An 8126-nucleotide genomic window follows, 5' to 3' on the forward strand; every position below is an offset into this window, starting at 1 on the left:
ACTCACACTTACAGTATCAAGTCAAATCAAATCAAATTTTATTAGTCACATACACATGGTTAGCAGATGTTAATGCGAGTGTAGCGAAATGCTTGTGCTTCTAGTTCGACAATGCAGTAATAACAAACAAGTAATCTAACCAACAATTCCACAACTACTACCTTATACAACACACAGTGTAAAGGGATAAAGAATATGTACATAAAGATATATGAATGATGGTGGTACAGACGGCATAGCAAGATGCAGTAGATGGTATAGAGTACGGTATATACATATGAGATGAGTACTTAGGTATGTAAACATAAAGTGGCATAGTTTAAAGTGGCTAGTGGTACATGTATTACATAAAGATGGCAAGATGCAGTAGATGATATAGAGTACAGTATATACATATGAGATGGGTAATGTAGGGTATGTAAACATTAATTAAGTGGCATTGTTTAAAGTGGCTAGTGGTACATTTTTACATAATTTCCATCAATTCCCATTTTTAAAGTGGCTGGAGTTGAGTCAGTATGTTGGCAGCGGCCGCTAAATGTTAGTGGTGGCTGTTTAACAGTCTGATGGCCTTGAGATAGAAGCTGTTTTTCAGTCTCTCGCGTCCCTGCTTTGATGCACCTGTACTGACCTCGCCTTCTGGATGATAGCGGGGTGAACAGGCAGTGGCTTGGGTGGTTGTTGTCCTTGATGATCTTTATGGCCTTCCTGTGACATCGCGGTGGTGTAGGTGTCCTGGAGGGCAGGTAGTTTGCCCCGGTGATGCGTTCTGCAGACCTCACTACCCTCTGGAGAGCCTTACGGTTGTGGGCGGAGCAGTTGCCGTACCAGGCGGTGATACAGCCCGACAGGATGCTCTCGATTGTGCATCTGTAGAAGTTTGTGAGTGCTTTTGGTGACAAGCCGAATTTCTTCAGCCTCCTGAGGTGAAGAGGCGCGCTGCCGCCTTCTTCACGACGCTGTCTGTGTGGGTGGACCAATTCAGTTTGTCCGTGATGTGTACACCGAGGAACTTAAAACTTTCCACCTTCTCCACTACTGACCCGTCGATGTGGATAGGGGGTGCTCCCTCTGCTGTTTCCTGAAGTCCACAATCATCTCCTTTGTTTTGTTGACGTTGAGTGTGAGGTTATTTTCCTGACACCACACTCCGAGGGCCCTCACCTCCTCCCTGTAGGCCGTCTCGTCGTTGTTGGTAATCAAGCCTACCACTGTAGTGTCATCCGCAAACTTGATGATTGAGTTGGAGGCGTGCATGGCCACGCAGTCATGGGTGAACAGGGAGTACAGGAGAGGGCTCAGAACGCACCCTTGTGGGGCCCCAGTGTTGAGGATCAGCGGGGTGGAGATGTTGTTACCTACCCTCACCACCTGGGGGCGGCCCGTCAGGAAGTCCAGGACCCAGTTGCACAGGCGGGTCGAGACCCAGGGTCTCGAGCTTGATGACGAGTTTGGAGGGTACTATGGTGTTAAATGCTGAGCTGTAATCGATGAACAGCATTCTCACATGGGTATTCCTCTTGTCCAGATGGGTTAGGGCAGTGTGCAGTGTGGTTGCGATTGCGTCGTCTGTGGACCTATTGGGTCGGTAAGCAAATTGGAGTGGGTCTAGGTGGTCCGGTAGGGTGGAGGTGATATGGTCCTTGACTAGTCTCTCAAAGCACTTCATTGATGACGGAAGTGAGTGCTACGGGGCGGTAGTCGTTTAGCTCAGTTACCTTAGCTTCTTGGGAACAGGAACAATGGTGGCCCTCTTGAAGCATGGGAACAGCAGACTGGGATAAGGATTGATTGAATATGTCCGTAAACACACCAGCCAGCTGGTCTGCGCATGCTCTGAGGACGCGGCTGGAATGCCGTCTGGGCCTGCAGCCTTGCGAGGGTTAACACGTTTAAATGTTTTACTCACCTCGGCTGCAGTGAAGGAGAGCCCGCAGGTTTTGGTAGGGGGCCGTGTCAGTGGCACTGTATTGTCCTCAAAGCGGGAAAAAAAGTTGTTTAGCCTGTCTGGGAGCAAGACATCCTGGTCCGCGACGGGGCTGGTTTTCTTTTTTGTAATCCGTGATTGACTGTAGACCCTGCCACATACCTCTTGTGTCTGAGCTGTTGAATTGCGACTCGATTTTGTCTCTGTACTGGGACTTAGCCTGTTTGATTGCCTTGCGGAGAGAATAGCTACACTGTTTGTATTCGGTCATGCTTCCGGTCACCTTGCCCTGGTTAAAGCAGTGGTTCGCGCTTTCAGTTTCACGCGAATGCTGCCGTCAATCCACGGTTTCTGGTTTGGAGATGTTTTAATCGTTGCTGTGGGTACGACATCGTCAATGAACTCCTAATGAACTCGCTCACCGAATCAGATATTCGTCAATATTGTTGTTGGACGCAATGCGGAACATATTCCAATCCGCGTGATCGAAGCAGTCTTGAAGCGTGGAATCAGATTGGTCGGACCAGCGTTGAACAGACCTGAGCGCGGGAGCTTGTTGTTTAGTTTCTGTTTGTAGGCTGGAATCAACAAAATGGAGTCGTGGTCAGCTTTTCCGAAAGGGGGGCGGGGAGGCCTTATATGCGTCGCGGAAATTAGTATAACAATGATCTAGGGTTTTCCAGCCCTGGTAGCACAATCGATATGCTGATAGAATTTAGGACCCCCCCCCCCCTTAAAAGAGTTAGATGCACTATTGTAAAGTGGTTGTTCCACTGGATATCATAAGGTGAATGCACCAATTTGTAAGTCGCTCTGGATAAGAGCGTCTGCTAAATGACTTAAATGTAAATGTAAATGTAAATGTATCTCCCTCAGGTCTGTAGCTCAAGGCTCGAGAGCCAGTAATCACTCATGTTTATGTAAACAGTTTTGCAGGCTTTACCTGGTCCCCCTGTCCATGGCACATCATGGATTAAATTGCATGGCCTTGTACTTGCTAACATGCCTGCCACGTACCTATGTGTGAGGCAGCAGAGGCGCAGTCTCAGGGTAAGTGTATCCGTGTGTTTTTCCTCTGAGCCTCGGGGGCCTCAGATCTAATGAACCAGAGGTTTAATCAAATTGAATGAGATCTCTAAAGATGTGTGATGGCCAGGGAGACTCCCTCCACGTGCCGTAGGCAAAATCATCACAACCACACTGGAGAGACTGGAGACCAGCAACAGCCTCATTGGTACTAGATGCCAGTGTACACCACATCCCTTAGACGAGTCCCCTACCTCGTTAATAAACACACTCATAATGATCTGTTAGTGTTAAGTCAGTGCTGGTTCAAACACACTACAGTAAATGTTAGCCTATGCTTTGTTTGGCTATGTGGCTGTGTATGGTGTGATACTGGGACTGGGTGGTCAACAATAACTAAGTCATGTCTGGATGACGATGTGATGTGGACAGGCTGGATCATACTCACTTCCCTGCAGCGTAGACCTCTGCTGTGTCAAACAGATTGATGCCGTTCTCGTAGGCCAGACACACAAGCTGCTCGGCCATCTATTGGCCGAAGAGGTGGTGTGAGGGAAAGGAAAGAGAGAGGAGGAAGGGGAGGGGGTTGAGACATCACTGAGATCGATTATTAAAACCTGTCTGCATGCATGTTGCTTTAAGCGCACGCGCCAGGGCGTTCACGGTTCATATAATTGTTCATTCATATGGCCCATTTGTTGCTTTTCTGGCTATTCTACGTGGCAATGCAGCGTAAGCAGAACTAGTCTTCCTGAGCAGCAGTGGGCTCTAGGAGCATGTAGAGAGTTGTGAAACTGGGGAGTGTTGACTGACTGATAGAGAAGTGGAATAACAGCATAACACAATCCATCTGCTCTCACCTCGTCTGTTATCTGTCCACCAAACGTCACCCATGTTCCTGCAGAGAGACGACAGGGAGACTGTGTTAGTAGTCTATCAGATTAGTGATATATAGGGAGAGTGGGGTTGAAGAATCAGTGATGCTCATTACCGTAGCTTCTTAATTATAGTTTTGAGAGAAGTGGTTTGGTACAGTTAACCAAAGCAACAGTGTTAGTTAACAGATAGAGAAGGTCTCAGCTGGTATTTCTGGCATGTCCTCACTCTCCCACGTCTCCGCTAGAAAAATGCCTTAGAAAAACGCCTTTGGTGTGAAATAAATTCCCACTGTGGCTCACTTTGTCTTACTGGTGAAGTCACCTCTAACACAGTTGTATCTCCCAGCCCCTCAGCTAGCCTCCACTCCCTTCTCCCACTCACCTAGTCCAAGGCAGGACACCCTCAGGCCAGACTTCCCAAGGTTTCTGTCAAAACACAGAATACATTAGCATTAATATTGTGTTGACAATGGCGCTGTGCTTTTTACTGCTGTAGGTTTGAGATCGTCAAGCTTTGTTTCAAGTAGTTCCATGCTTCATGTGAATAAATGTTTCTGTGTTGGGTATACAGACACTGACTCACTGTGAGTCACTGGAAGGTTGTAACTAGGCGGTATCCCGATTTCCGTACTTTCAAATTTTTCTGCCATCCTGGGATTTATGGAATTACCGGCATAGGGGGCGCTAAAATGTGTGTTCATTACCAGAACGTTAACAAAATTACCACAAGTAATAGTGAATTCTCCTGGACGCTTTTAGTTAACAAACTACAAACTAATTGCAAAGACAGGCAAATAAAGTTAGAAAAGTATAGCCAGTAGCCATTTCAGTGAGAGTGGACATTTTCAGTGAGAGTGGACATTTTCTAGTGAGAGTGAACATTTTCTAGTGAGAGTGAACATTTTCAGTGAGAGTGGACATTTTCTAGTGAGAGTGGACATTTTCTAGTGAGAGTGGACATTTTCAGTGAGAGTGGACATTTTCTAGTGAGAGTGAACATTTTCAGTGAGAGTGGACATTTTCTAGTGAGAGTGGACATTTTCTAGTGAGAGTGGACATTTTCTAGTGAAAGTGGACATTTTCTAGTGAAAGTATATGAGAGAAATTGAGCAAGTGAACAAAGTTGTGATGCATGCTTGTGAGCAGCACGTGTCAACCAAGGCCCAGTGCTCGGTCTGGAGCGTGAAGTCATGAGGTCTGCTGGTCGGCTACTGCGTAGCAACCAAAAGTGTCAAAAGCCTGGTCTGTCCTAGAAAGCCCATGTAAATTACAATCGGCAGAATGGCAAAACATTTTTTTTAGACAGCCGTTTTGTGCTCTAAAATGTGTTTATTATGATCAAGTTCGATCCACACAGTGAATTATTTTTAAGTTGAAATCGAGATATTTGAATGACATAGTGATCCATTCTGACTACTGCATTTGTCGTCAGGACCATGTGCTGACACAAACCAATCACGGCCAGCAAGCTACGAGGAGGCTCCCGGTTGAGTCTCTCAGGCAGGATGAAAACGACTACATCGACCATGATCCTTAGCTAGATACGGCTACTTTCACCATGATTCTTAGTGATTTTTTGGTGCCATTCAGCAATATGGCACGCTTCATGCGCCATCTGGAGTTTTCCATAGGTTACAGGTTACGTATGTAAAGTACAGTTACATTCGTTACAGCTTTATTCTAGAATTGATTTAAAAAATGTTTGCAAATGTATTAACATTTAAAAACAGAAATACCTTAAAGCATTCAGACCCTTTGATATGAGACTCGAAATTGAACTCAGGTGCATCCTGTTTCCATTGATCATCCTTGAGATGTTTCTACAACTTGATTGGAGTCTACCTGTGGTAAATTCAATTGATTGGATATGATTTGGAAAGGCACACACCTGTCTATATAAGGTCCCACAGTTGACAGTGCATGTCAGAGTAAAAACCAAGCCATGAGGTCAAAGGAATTGTCCGTAGAGCTCCGAGACAGGATTGTATTGATGCACAGATCTGGGGAAGGGTACCAAAACATTTCTGCAGTATTGAAGGTTCCCAAGAACACAGTGGCCTCCATCATTCTTAAATGGAATGAGCTGGCCGCCCCCTAGAGCTGGCCGCCCGGCCAAACTGAGCAATCGGGGGAGAAGGGCCTTGGTCAGGGAGGTGACCAAGAACCCAGTGGTCACTCTGACAGAGCTTCAGAGTTCCTCTGTGGAGATGGGAGAACCTTCCAGAAGGACACAACCATCTCTGCAGCACTCCACCAATCAGGCCTTTATGGTAAAGTGACCAGACGGAAGCCACTCCTCTGTAAAAGGCACATGGCAGCTCATTTGCAGTCTGCCGAAAGGCACCTGAAGGACTATCAGACCATGAGAAACAAGATTCTCTGGTCTGATGAAACGAAGATTGAACTCTTTGGCCTGAATGCCAAGCGTCATGCCTGGAGGAAACCTGGCACCAGCCCTACGGTGAAACATGGTGGTGGCAGAATCATGCTTTGGGGATGTTTTTCAGCGGCAGGGACTGGGAGACTAGTCAGGATCGAGGGAAAGATGAATGGAGCAAACTACAGAGCGATCCTTGATGAAAACCTGCTCCAGAGCGCTCAGGACCTCAGACTGGGGCGAAGGTTTACCATCCAACAGGACAAGGACCATAAGCACACTGCCAAGACAGTGCAGGAGTTGCTTCAGGACACGTCTCTGAATGTCATTGAGTGGCCCAGCCAGAGCCCGGACTTGAACCTGATCGAACATCTCTGGAGAGACCTGAAAATAGCTGTGCAGCAATGCTCCCCATCCAACCTGACAGAGCTTGAGAGGATCTGCAGAGAAGAATGGGAGAAACTCCAAATACAGGTGTGCCAAGCTTGTAGAAGACCCGAAGCTGTAATCGCTGCCAAAGGTGCTTCAACAAAGTGCTGAGTAAAGGGTCTGAATACTTAAGGAAATGTGATTCAGGTTTTTATTTTTCTAAAAACCTGTTTTTGCCTTGTCATTATGGGGTATTGTGTGTAGATTGAGGTACATTTTTTATTTAAGCAATTTTAGAATAAGGCTGTAAGGTAACAACATTTGGAAAAAGTCAAGGGGTCTGAATAGTTTCTGAATGCACTGTATATATGGATGATTTATAAAGCCAGGCACATTTAACAGTTAAGCTATTGATTATAAACCTAATTAAGTTGGTTCCTCTCTCCTCACTTTTCTTAGACAATAAGGCAAGGGCTGTTTTCTCATCTCCTCATTCTGCTGCTGCCTCCGCTGCATTGTTCTCAACACCAATATGCTGGTTAACGTTGCTATTATGCACGTAGCAACATGGTCTAGGAAAAGGTGCCAATTCAACAGCACACTGATGTGTTTCAGAACAGCGGACAGCAGGAGAAAACGCATTTGTTATAAAATATTGTAATTTTTATTTGTGTTGCACCATTGTTCTTACATAATAAAACCATATACAATTTCAGTAGCACGTCTTAGACTGATGGGCTGTGCCATCCCCACGGCCTCCTCAATGGATCAGTCCACTCAGACCGGCACCAATCAGACATGTGTCTTGTACACCATGTATATTATTATTATTTTTTAGTTTTTGCTACTGCTCGACTAAAGAAATCTCGATCGACCAACAGCCTATCGACCAAACAACCAGCCAGTCGACTAAATGGGGTCAGCCCTAGTATTCAAAACCTTCAAAGAAATAGTTTCAACCTCATTGACGGTGTATGAAATCATCCTGTGGGTCCAAATACCCCGGTATACGGTATAAACGGCATACTGCCCAACCCTATTTGTAACACCTATGACAGTTCACGACTATGGCAGTATGTTTCTCTCTATATCCTCTGGATGTAGGTGGAGAGGAGCAGGCACACAGACGCCCACCAGTATGATCAGGTGCCTGTGCGTGTGTGTGTGTGTGTGTGTGTGTGTGTGTGTGTGTGTGTGTGTGTGTGTGTGTGTGTGTGTGTGTGTGTGTATGTGTGTATGCATGTGTGGATAGAGATGTCACAAGAATGCTGACAGAGGAAGAGGGTCTAAATCTGGCCTCGCATGAACTCCTGTGGAATGTCGCAGTTCACACCAAGACGCCCAGGCCTGCACATCAATCCCCTAGAGCCAATCACAAGCTTCGACTCCAGCTCGACCCCACAGTAAATCCCAGTCCCCAGAGAAAACGTGGTACCTCTGAACCAATCAGACAAACTCCACGTGGTACCTCTTAACCAATCAGACAGACTCCACGTGGTACCTCTTAACCAATCAGACAGACTCCACGTGGTACCTCTTAACCAATCAG

The 8126-nt window shown here is 46.2% G+C and overlaps 1 pseudogene; it reads right to left on the bottom strand.

The window, feature by feature from the left end:
* Positions 1 to 8126, bottom strand: part of LOC111970578 (voltage-gated potassium channel subunit beta-2-like) — a 105515-nt pseudogene that overhangs the window by 19281 nt on the left and 78108 nt on the right.

The sequence above is a fragment of the Salvelinus sp. IW2-2015 genome, linkage group LG11 (assembly GCF_002910315.2).
Source record: "Salvelinus sp. IW2-2015 linkage group LG11, ASM291031v2, whole genome shotgun sequence".
NCBI lineage: Eukaryota > Metazoa > Chordata > Actinopteri > Salmoniformes > Salmonidae > Salvelinus > Salvelinus sp. IW2-2015.